This window comes from Gavialis gangeticus, unplaced genomic scaffold (genome assembly GCF_001723915.1).
Source record: "Gavialis gangeticus isolate Ggan-Ray unplaced genomic scaffold, GavGan_comp1, whole genome shotgun sequence".
In the NCBI taxonomy this organism is placed as follows: Eukaryota; Metazoa; Chordata; order Crocodylia; family Gavialidae; genus Gavialis; species Gavialis gangeticus.
The window spans coordinates 55269386-55282144 of NW_017729030.1; positions in this window are offsets into that span (position 1 = coordinate 55269386).

Sequence of the window (12759 nt, forward strand, 5' to 3'; positions counted from 1 at the left end):
TTTTTTTTTTTTTTCCCCCCCCCCCCCCCCCCCATATGAGTGCTTTTGGTGTCTGTGGGATGTGATACTCTTATGTTTTTTGCCAGTGTGGTCGATAGTTGTGGGCTGTTTTTCCAGCAACATTTTTCCTTGTGGGTATACAAAATGTACACATATCATTAACCACTGATCCACTGGAAGGCAGTTGTCATGGGAGGTCATGATTGTGTTGAGGGAAGTAGTTTGATTGGACCAGTCCTGGAGAGGGCTTGTAATATCAGCACAACACCCCAAGAATTTGATTCCCTGCTCCATGCTGACAGTACAGAGAGTGAAGCACTGGGGTATGAAGCCCTAAGTAGCATGTGTTGCCAAGTTGGTGAGCTCCTATAGTGCACATTTCCAGTGCTGGTACCATCCTTGCAAATTAGAGTAGATTGCAATATGTAACCTTCAGAGTATCTATGTGGCCAGACTGGTCTGCTGAGGACGGAAGAGGCAAGTATTTACCATCCTATAGCAGTTGTACAGATGTATTTGAAGATAGTGAGAAGCTGAAAGAGGACCCCAGTGGTGCAGACTCTCTCAATGATAGGACAGCAGATGCTATGCACAGAGGGTGGTTTTATGGACTTGGCAAGTGTTTTTCTTTTTGGCTGCCAGTGCAGGTCTTTTTCCCAAGTGGTCACAGTTAATTTAGAAACCAACAACATATGTGAGTAGTTAATGCCTTCTAAAGTCCTATATGTTGCAGGCATGAATCAAGCATTTTATCTGCAGTCCATTTCTTTGAGGCACTTTAATATGTAGGTTCATTTCCTGCAAGAAACATCTACCACCACCAACTTCAAGCTGTGCTGTTACTAGGAATGATCCACATTAGTCCCTGTGTCTGAACCAACACCCACTCTCCTCATAGCTGAGCTGTGTTTGCTAGTGTGGGTTATGTAGCTATCCCCAGCTTTTATCAGAACTACCAGAGCCATCTGAGGACTTGAGACAAAGTCTACTGAAGTCAGTGGGGTTCTTTATAGTAACCTTAATGGGTTTTGGGCTGGGTCCTCAATGAATAAAACACACTGTGGTGTTAATTAAAATATTGCTGCACTTTATTATTCCCATATTTTACTCTTCACCCAGCAATGTTTACTGAAGAACACAACCTTTTAAATAGTTTATTTTTACCACGTTTTAATCCCACAGAGAATAAAATAATGAATTTTTACATTTTTTTTCACTGAAGTAGTCTCCATAATAAGGAAAAAAAAAAGCTTCTACTTTCCTCCTAGCACACAGTATTATTTACTGCTTAGTACTACCATTTTTATCACCCTGCAGTGATGAAAATGATGTTATAATGTTTGATAATTCCCACAGAGCATAAAATAAAAAATATACTGGTATGGACATTTTACAAATTTCTGAAGGAAAAGTACATACAACTCCAAAAGGGTTCTTGGTATTTTTAATTCCCAGGGAGCACAAAATAAATATATTATGCTGTTATGGATGTTTGACAATTTTCCATAAGACTGATTTTGCTAATAAAAAGTTGCCTAATTCTAACTTTTTTAACCAGCAGTCTTTATTTCAGAAGACATATGGATGATATTACAGTGACCCCAAATGTTGCTCAGAATTTATTCTTTCTATAATGATTAAAATAAAAAATATATACATTGAAATGTTACGGTTTCACATGAGACTTTTCTCAGGGATAACCCAACTAAATTTCCCTTTGTAACATAGCATTCTTTATTGAAGAGGAATTCTGGTTTCTAATCAAGAACTGTACATCTCTTTATCTGCTAACTGCTTCTTTTGCAGTGCCTTGGGCAGAGATGAAAAGTAATTGATTTGCCCAACCATATTATAAATTTAGAATGACTGCATATCAAATCTGAAACTCATACCTTCGGTTTTATTTCAGAGCATGCCTGATACATGACAACCCACCTCCTTGCTGTTTCCTGTAACAACCTAATCTTGTTCTCAGTGAAGTCAGCGACAGTCAAGCTGACTTTTTAAAGGACTGGATTGAACCTAGAGGTTTGTGGGGGTGTCTTACATGATTTCTTGAGTTTGTTTTACTGAGGTGACATATGGTAGTCTCTACATAAAGGTAATGTCAAGTTGTATTTAGCCTTATAATCCTTGTGTTTATACATCTTGTGGTATTGGATATAAAATGTATGTCTTATATGTTATAACAAGGCCAGAATTGTGCTATATGGTGATGACTTTCAAGCTGTAAACAATGAGTTTCTTTGACACCTACTTACGGTACTGTAAGAGTGACGTTATAGCTGGTCCAGAAGTTATGTGAGAAGCAAAGATTTCTTAGGGTAATATATTATATTGGACCAATTATGTATTTGGGTTAAAGTTAGACAAGCTTTTGAATACAAGGCCTGAGGAAGAATATCTTGCATTTCAAAGCTTCTCTAACGTCATCCCAGCTACATAGTTTTGGCCCCACAAGAATCCGAGAGGTGGCATATGTGAATAGCCAGAGAAGCAACTTAAGCCTGTCTTGAGAGCGTGGTTTTGTCTTCATTCTTCCTGGGTACAGGGGAGACTGTGGTCCCTCAGCCCAGAGGCTGAGTAAAGCAGCTGACAGGGAAACTTGGAGAAGGCCCTGACAGAAAGGTCAGAGGCATAGTCTGCTTTCTGACCTGTTGAGCAAAATGGGGACTGCATTCTTGGATTCAAGGTGCAGAGTAAGAACAGGTTGTACTCCTGATATTTCTTTCTGTTTATTCTTATATCTTTGTCTGTATCTCAACATACGGTTACAGATTTCCTATGCCTGTTCTTTCTAATAAATCTTTATGTTATCCTTTTTAACCCACTCAGTGTCAGCAATAACTGTGATTCCAGAGTACTTGACCATACAGGCTTGCCCATTCTACTGAAAGGGGGATGCATTTTTTCTGAGCACGTGGCTGGACAAGGGTGTGATTTTTCTAGCTAGCAGAATCCATTCTGCTAAGTGCTGGAAAGATGGGGTGAGACTTATAAAGCTGGGGTGCTGTAGGCCAAGGAGTTGGTCCCTGGAACATCCCAGTTGGTTCTCAGTGGCCAAGCAGAAGATGGCAAGGTGTTTGGCGCAAAAGGGCAACCCTAAAGGTGCGAGAGCAACCTGAGAGCATCTCTGAGGTGCATCCATTCACACTCAGACTCTACATACAGGCAATGCAGATCCAGCAAATAATAGGCATGACTGAGAGAGTATTTACAGCAGATTCTGCTCTACCATGGTCTTGTCTCTTGAGCCTAAAGGATAGTAACTGCTAGACACCTCATGTTGCAGTGTATTGGGATTTGCTAGGTGAGAGACACTGGCTCTGAATGAACTTCAGAGCATGCAGCTGCCCAAGTGCAGATGAAGAAAGCCCTCCAAAGCATGCCTGTAATTGTAGCACAACTGGGACTTCTGCACTGAAAGTATTTGGTGTCCATTAGGCATTGTGCATGCTCTATAAAGGCCTAAACAATTAGGGATGTAGGTATGTGCAACTCTAGGATTTTCAAAAGGGTGATGCAAGTAGTGTGGTACATCATCACATAATGCAATATAACAGGTCAGCTGGTAATGTTCCTCTTTCTTCCTTGCAAAAATCTGTTTTAAAGAGAGCTTGAACTAATGAGAGAGGCTTTTGTTTTCTTGATGGGCTAAACTTTGTGTTGTCAGCTCCCTACTGGCTTGCTTGCAGTTTGCTGCAGACAGTATGAAGAAGCAGGGAGAGGGAGATTGAAAAGCTATGCAAAGAATCATCCCCTTCATGTCCCAGCCTCCCCTACAACATCCCACTACTCCCTCACATCTCACTAAGTCCTCCCCTGACCCTCTGAGCACCAAAACCTGACTGCAGTCCCTTACACCCTGTGGTTCTTTCACCCAGAATCTCTCTTGCTTTCAACTCCCACACACCTTATTTCAGCCCTACAGCCCCCACCACTCCCCTTAGCCTGAATCCCATCTGCCTCCACCCCTTCAACTTCATAATGTCTCAGACCTTCCTCATTCTGTACCCCTGCACCCCCAAGTGCTCCCCCTCCTTGAGGTCCATGAATTCTCATCTAGCCTCTCAGTCACCAGGAGCCCCCTCCCCTAAGAATTCCTCCCAAATGCTTTTCCTTGCCTCTTATGACTTCCCAACCATGGGGACAAGGCCCCTCTGCTCCCAACATGACCATAGCTGGCCTCCACTGTCTTGCACCTGCAACATATAGAAACAAACAATTGGGGTCAAGGAGGATCCACTTCATCCATTTGTACTGTCCCTACCCAGAGGGATCAACCCCTCTGGGTCAACATATGGCTGGCTTTATGCCACCTGGTTGCACTGCTGGCTCAGCCTCCCACAGCCTCTGTCACCTGCAACAACAAGTAATCCAGGAAAGGGGCACTGCAGTGATTTATCTCTTAGCCTCACTTTTGCCACTCCCCCCTCCCTCTGATTGCTGTGCTGTACCACTGCTTTCCCCTTTGAGCCTTTCTACCCTGTCTCTGATTTGTTGCAGGTTTGAGTCCCCTGGAAAAAAGCCACCCAAAACAATTTCCTAGGTAATAACACCTTTACTGGCCATCCTTGGTGCAGGGAGGGTGAGCTGAGAAACCATTACCAGGATAACTGTAGAAGAAAGGCTAGCATTATTAGCGGAAGATCAAGGATTGTTAACGCCCATGGAATGAAGAGATTAGCATAAATCAAGTAGATGAGAATGAGCTGTGAAGTCAACTGACTCCCTCAGCCCCTCCACTCCCCCAGTAGAAATGCAGCTGTCCCTGACAGACAGTTTATTCTAAACTTCAAGCGCAGCTCGTGGGGCTGCGCTGCTTGGGGGATGGAGATGTGGAGCTGTTTATTTCTTCCCTTTAGTCTCTGGGGCATTAGCTGGCTGGATGCAGAATGGGTCCCTTCTGTCCCTGCCCACCAGGAGCTACCATGAAACTTGCAGTAACAGGCAGGTGCAGTAGGGCTACACAGGCAGGGACTCTCTGGCCCAGGACAAAGGGTGTTTGAATATGGCTTGCCAGCCCACTGGGTGATACAAAGTTCATGATCCGGCCCCACATTTAAAAAGGTTGGACACCCCTGACCTAGAGAATTCCCTAGGCCAAAATGGCATCTAAAATTTTTAGATGCCACCTCTGTGATTTTGCAGCTTTTGGAGCAGGGTGGGTTTTTTTTGTTTTGTTTTTGTTTTCCTTCATTAAGGCACCTAAATATCACCTATATCCTATTTAGGAGCCTACAGAAATGATTGCAGGGTTGTTGGCTGTAGCCATGTTGGTCTAAGGACATAGATAGGCAAGGTTCTTTGGGTATATGTAATATCTTTTATTAGACCAACTGAGTAGTTAGAACAAAGTTCTTTGTAAGCTTTCGAGCACAAGTACCCTTCTTCTATGTCTGAAGAAGGGCACTTTTGCCTGAAAGGGCACTTTTGCCCTGCCTTGTGCCTGACCAGCCTGACATGGCTAAGTACCTCTCTCTGTTAAGCTTGGCCAGAATTTTACAAAGCAAAGGCCAGAAAATAGAAAGCTCTAGCTTGCTAGTTTGGTGTTGTTTAGAGAAACCATTTTTATTCAAGAAACCAACCTATAATTTGCCTTGAAAGGCTATGACAGGACACAGTTTTCTCAATAACCAAGCATTCGGGCATCACAGATCATTTCTCCAAAACTGTAAGGTTGACATAAAAATTGTGAGATTTTTAAAAAACAACATGTTGGCAATTCTTTTTATTTGCCATAAGCATTTTTTGAGCCTTTGGGACTTGTTCATTTTGCATTCAAGCTTTTCTGTGTAACCATGAAAGCAAGATGAAAGACAGGATTCTCTCTGTAACATGAATCCAGGAACTGGGACTGAAAAAACACCAAGTATCCAGCGACTTACAATAAAATCTGAGGGGCCGGCAAGTGTGTGCGCACAGGAACACTTCTGAGTGCTACAAAGTGTTTTCATGCAAATATAGCATTGTTTGAATACAATTAGCAACGACAGCAACGCTTCTTGTTAATGTCTGTGTTGCACTCTCCGCAGATCACCCAAGTAAAGAGGATTAGAACAACACAAAGTGCCACCTACGTGCTCATATTAAACCATTGCAGCTACACCCTGCAGCACAATGGAGTATGACAGTATCTGTTTTTGTCTTATGGCTTCTGCTTGAGCTGACAGGGTGTAATTTAGGTTGATGTGCAATAATTTTGTCACCAAGTCCCCAGGTGACACAAAGTTATTTTTAAAAGTAATAAAAATCTTTACAAAATATATGAAAGTGTGATTTATAAAGTTTTACTATTGTGAGCAATTTCCTGAAATCTTGCTACTTCTCTCTCATACTGAGTGATTTGCTATTGTAGCTTCTTGACAGCAGTCAAACGACACGAGAGAAAATTTGCCATGTGGATTCCTTGTTTAGTGGGGTCCCAGCCTGGATGATACCAAAGACTCAAAACCTGTGAGTCATGGGATTAGCACAGAAATCTTGAGATGTTTCCAAATAAATTGCATGTGTTTTATATTTCTTTTTTTCTTATTATTTTTTTTAATTGCATTTGAGTTTTGACATATTGGGAGTCGTGTTTTCTTGTCTTCCTTCACAGCCCTGAGGGCTAAGAATTGACTTAAAAAAAAGTATAGCTGAGATTCTGATGTATTTTGTATGACTGCAGGAGTTGGTGCTTTGAGATAACACCAGATTCTGTAGTACAGTTGTGAGAGTTGACAATACTGGCATTTACCCTTCCTGCTGAGAGTTTAAATCTGAACTTTTCACACCTTGCCTTCTTGCCTTACTTACACTCACTATTAATATATTTCAAATATGATATATTATCTTTGCATTATTTATGTTGCACTTGCTGGTTTGCTTTGAGATAAAGCCCAATAAAAGGTCTGGGAAAACCTTTTCAAATAATTAATATTTCCAAGGATCCAATCCATGCCAATTAAGGAAGTGAAATTAAATGTTCAAACTGCTAATCTAGTTGTCCATCTTGGCAAAGTGCCCTTTGGTTTATAAAGGTGAGATTGTTAATATGCAGTGATTAAAAGGAGCAGTGAACATGGTACTGTTTGGTACAGCATCCTTTCTCTCTCTGGGCAGTGTTGTAGAATTATCGATGTCCGTTCATATAATTTCCTTAACTGGAGCTTTTAGTTTTTCCAGATTTGCTTAGAGACCAGTTTGTATGAAACCTGAAATGCCACAATATGTAGCACAAATTACCCTAATGGCTCTTTTTAAAATATATTTATTTTGCCCATATTTAAGTAAAATTTCCTCTTATTTTAAGCAGTTTGCTGTGCGTGTAGGTCTATGACCTTCTCCTTAATTGCACCAGCTGGTCCTTCAAGTCTATATTTTTCTGGGCAGACTTCATTGCCAGAAGCTTACATTTTCTAAAGATTTTTTTTCTGGATTCTGTGTCAAATGTTGCTTGGTTGGAAGACCCACTTTTGCCATAAAAAATGTTGCTTGGTTGGAAGAGCTACCTTTGCCATTGATCTAAAATAAATGACCATGCCAAAGACTGTGTCAGGCCCATCATCTCCAATGTGGTTTGTTCTCATGTACTGACCTGATTTTTCTCTGCACCGGGGAGACTGTACCTATGATGACAGGCAAGGATTTTTGGGCAACTGCTTTTATTGGACCAACTCTATGGTTGGACTAAAGTTAGACAAATAAAGTTGGACAAGCTTTCAGATGCAAGGCATTTTTCGTCAGGTTTGAGCAGGGAAGCAAGTACAGCTATACACTGACATTCAGCAACCACAGAGGAGGAGCAAGGGAACATGAAAGTCACTGCAAAGAAAGAGGGAATCTATGGACGCTGGCAATATGCACTTTACCTGGTGTTCCATGCAAGAAGAATCCTGCCAGTCACTGTCTTATTGAATCCAGCTCCTGAAAACCATTTGACCTCAGAGTGACAAGCTCGCAGTGTGCTGAACAGGTCAAAAGGGAGGGTTAAAATGTTTCTACTGATTCAGGAAGTTTAGTGGCTCATTACTGCCCCTCTAGGGGACATGTGATGTGGGCCTGAGTAGGGAGGCTATGAGCAGCCATGCCTGGGGAAGAGAGTGAAGCTGGATTTAGTTCTTGTTGAAGGTTAATTCTGCCAAAGTTTCTAATGCTGCACAGCTTGTGGGCTTCATTTGAGAGTGGGATGGGAGAGACACCTAGTCGATTACACAAGCTGAGCTGGGGGGGTATGGGAACATGCAGAAAGAGTGTGAGTGAAAAGGAGAAGGTTGGCTCCCATCCCCAGGAGCTAGCATCTGGCACACAAACAGGCCTAATGACACCTTGGCACTGGTGTCAGTCAGTGCATCAGATATTTTCTTTTTCTCTCAGATGTCTTTAGGGAGAGACCGTGTTGCATTTGATTAGACAGCAGTTGTATTCATATGTCTTTCTCATGCGTATAAGATCAGCAGATGGATAGGTGGAAGCAGCCTTATTTCCCACTTTACTAATGTACAGTCCGTTAGTTTATTATACCTGCTCTATTTTTGTCCACGTGAATCTGTAGCGGGAAGTGGCTGCATTCCCTTCATCGTCTACGGCATGCTATAGAATGTGAAAAATTCATCCACCTTAACAGGTATGCCAATTTGTGCTATGCCATAGACAAGCTGTGTAACCATGGGCAAGACACTTCACCCACCCCTGCACTTCTGTTTTCCATCTTGCCCCTTGTTTATCTTGTTGGTGTAGGCTGCAAGCTCCTCAGGGGAGGGACCGTCTTACCTTTGTCTGCACAATATGTAGCACAATGTGGCCTTGATCTCAGCTGAAGATTCAGGTTCTACTGTCATCTAAATTGTGAAATGTCCTCTGTGGGAAGGACTGTGGCAGCAACACTCACTGTATACTATGCTGCTGCTCTTACACAAGTTTTATTAGTAGCTCGGAGACTGGTTGCTGTAACTATGCTTTCTTCCTTCTACAGTGTTTGGTCCATGTGATGTTGCTTGTGTGAAGGCAAGTAGGAGTGAGTGTTCTATTCTTGCTGCTCGTAGAGAGTTGTCTCCATTTGTATAAGGGGAACTGGGAGAACATCTATTCACCAGGGCACCCCAAGGGACGACAAGGTCTAATGGTCACAAACTGCTGGAACACCATTTTAGACTGGACATAAGGAAAAACTTCTTTACTGTCCAAGTCTCCAGAGTCTGGAATAGACTCCCTTCAGAAGTGGTGCAAGCACCTACTTTGGACACCTTCAAGAAATGCCTGGATGCTTATCTTGCTGGGGTAATCTGACCCCAGCTGACATCCTGCCCTGTGGGCAGGGGGCTGGACCCGATGATCTCGTGAGGTCCCTTCCAGCCCTAATGTCTATGAAATCTACTGCCTGCCATACATGAAGGGCTGGGTATGAGGGTTTGTCTGGGACTCAGGCAGCCAGGGCTATGCATAGGCCCTGGAGGGCAACTAGAAGGTTAGCAGGGCTGGGGCACGGGTTACCAGACTGCTGGGTTGGGGTCTGGCTCAGCAGAGTGCAGAGTATGGGCCCATGTTCCAGGGGATCCAAGAGGAGAGATTCAAGAGACACAGTCCAAGATGTAAGCCAAGGTTTGGAGGTCAGAGAACCAGTGCCAAGTTCCAAGAAAATCTGAGATCAGGGTCAAGGAAGCAAAGCCAAGTCAGGATGCCAGGCATAGGCGGTGGAAGGCTAGGGCTAACAGGACTTAGCCTTTCCAAACTGGGCTGGCAACAGTGGCTCCAGTGCTACCACTGCCATAGCACCATGCCCGGTGCCCCTGGTGCATGCTTTTCCACCACTGTATGCACAGCACCAGTGCTCGCTGGCCCTGGAATGGCCCTGCAGGAGAGAGGGGCTGGGTCAGGTGGGGAACACTCAGCACAGCTCAGCCCTCCCAAATAATATTTTCTATTGTTGCTTATGGTGCCAGGGAAACCAGAGAGAGCAGAGCCAATGCTGAGTTTCAGGGGAGATCCAAGAGTAGGGTCAGGAAAAACCAAAGCTGGGTCAGAAGTCAGGAGAACCAGGGAGAGTTGTGAATGCAGGGCTTGCCAGAACAGCCTGAGGCTGTGTTGAGGCATTCCTGCACCCTGAGGATGAAGGTATGTTTAGAAGGGGTGAGTGGCACATTCAATAGCCAATCTGGCTGTAGAGAACTGTGGCAGTCACATTAGCCAGGGATCTGGGGCAGGTGCGGTAACTCACGTTATGTCAAGGCAAGAATTTTAGTAATGCTTAGTAATTCTAGTAATGCTTAGTAATTTAGTAAATTCTGTCTTAACAGCTGTTTTAGGATGGTTGTGTGAGTGCCTAAGGAATGTCAATAGTTCCAGTGGCTTTCAACATCACTTGTGCTCCTAAATCTCTTAGGTGCTTTTGCAAATCTTGCCATCGGTCTATGGAAAATCCCTACACCTATGCTTTATTATTTGTGGCCTTGATCCTCTAGGCCAATGGTTCCCAACCCCAGCTTGCAACCTAAATGAGGGTTGCAGGGGCAATGCCAGTGGCACCACAGAGAAAAGAGGAGCCACATCATGTGCTGGGAGCTCCCCAACCCCAGCCCCCAGGTTGCTGCTGCCACCTCCGCACTCCTCTCCCAGCAGTGGGGTGTGGAAAAAAAAATGTTAGGGACCACTGCTCTAGGCCTTTGTTCATCAGTGACTTTATTTGTATGGCCAATCAGTTGGATTTCTCAAGTGAGTCAAGCTATAACAGATCTCACTAAATGAAGCAGATCATCTATGTTGGGATGTGTCCCAGCACAACTGATCTGCTTCGATGGGTGAAACAGATGTAGCCTGTCGTCCTGCAGGGTTGGGCCCTTGCTGTTTCCGGGAGCTGCAGGGGCCCAGTCCTGTGGGAGAATGATTGGGGGACATCTTTGCAAATGGGGGAACCCTGTGTTCCTCTGTCTGCAGAGGCATGCTCTGGGAATCCCCAGCAGGGGGTTCCCCAGGCACACATCACACTGCTGCACCCCAACTTGGGACATGCCTTTGCAAGTGGGGAACCCTGGGCTTTTCCAGTCTGAAGAGGCACAGCTGGACACAGGGCACAGCAGTGCAACACATGCACCTCGGGAATTTCTTGCTGGGGGATTCCTGGGGCACACATCAGCAAATGGGGGTTTCCCTTATTTGCAGAGGTGCACCCCAAGTTGGGATGTAGCAGCACGATATGCATGTCTGAGGAATCCTTTGCTTTGGCATTCCCAGAGCATGCCTCTTAAAATGGCGGGGGAGGGGATCCAGACATGTATTCCCAGGGTTCAGGGACCTGATCCTGCATGCATGGGATTCTCAGCACATGCAAGGTTGAACCTGTGAAATCCTGGGACTGCTTGGCCAGTGTGGCTGGAGAGCATGGGCAGCTCTGGGCTGCTCATGCTCTCCTACCACAAAGCAAACAGGCAAGTGCCACAAAAAGTGGCAAAAATCTATACTACCTATTGTCACCGCCACAATTTTGGTATTTATTGGATGACAAGGGGCTGTGGATGTCTGTTTGCTTGGTCTTTGTAATGCCACAGACATTTTTACAGTGTCACAAAGGCAATGTCTGTTTCCAGCCTAAAGTTACTCAGGTGTGTTGATTTACATAACTGGGGCCTTTAGGGTCTCACTGAAAGGAATAGCAAACTGTCACTGATTTGAGAAGAAGCAGGAGCAGTCTGTTACTGTTGCAGCTATAATAATATTATCATTTTCTTAATCATGAATTGCACCCATCAGCTGCTAAAGAAGCCACTCCAGACAGGTTTTCATGAGGATTTCTGAAAGTAGCATGCACTGAGCTTCTCAGCACAGTAATTTGGATTAGCCAAAGTAGAGGGTACATATTGTCATTTTTGTGTCACACTTTTTCTTCATCTCCTGGTGGGAAACAAGACCAGTAGGATTAGAAGATGCTGAGACTCATCTCCTATTATTTTGCCTGCAGCAAAACTAACAGGGACTTTTGTGTTTGTTTTTAAACTGGGGCTTGGTTTCATTTCCAGCCCTTGATTTCAGTAACTTCTCTCAAAAAGTGCTGAAGAATAATCAATTGCTAAAAATGTATAGCCATGATAGATAATGCCAAAACAGATCCTGGAATACATCTGGGGCCTTGTAGTGGAAATATTTAATCAGGGGTTTACTTAAAGAAACATTTTAAAGCAGTAACAATGTGACGCAAATAGTGCTTTAACATAATGGATTGCGTCCTTTGAAATTCTAAAGAAGGCCGTAATGAGAGATTCCTCAGGAAATCAGTGCTCAGAGAAATCGATTAATTGAAATGATTGCATTGACATTCCAGAATAATTTTGTAATGCACCAGGGTAAAGTTAGCAGCAGTGTTTGCAAAAGGTGCTTGTATTTGTTATTAATACAAATAATTTATATTGTGCTAGTAGTATGCAAAATGATTTACAGATAAAGGCTCCTGTAATTAGATATGCCTGGGGAGCCCCATTGACTTCACTTAGACTCTGTGACAGTCTAAAGATTTTCATGCTGGATTGAAAAACTGTTTGGGATAGGGAACACATCTTGCTTTCTGGATTTGATCCAGGAAACAGAACCTTATTCTTGTAGGTAAGACCATCCATGAACGATGCGTGCCCCTGGAGGCTGGGGGGGTGGTGGGGAGGGGAGCAGAGCAGAGGCCTGGATCTGGGAAAGGATAGGGGTCTTGGTGGATGCTGTGGGTGGCAGAAGGGGTGCAGTGTAGCACTGTTAGCACAGATCAGGTCCCCATGCCAGTAGTCTCTAACTGGCAGC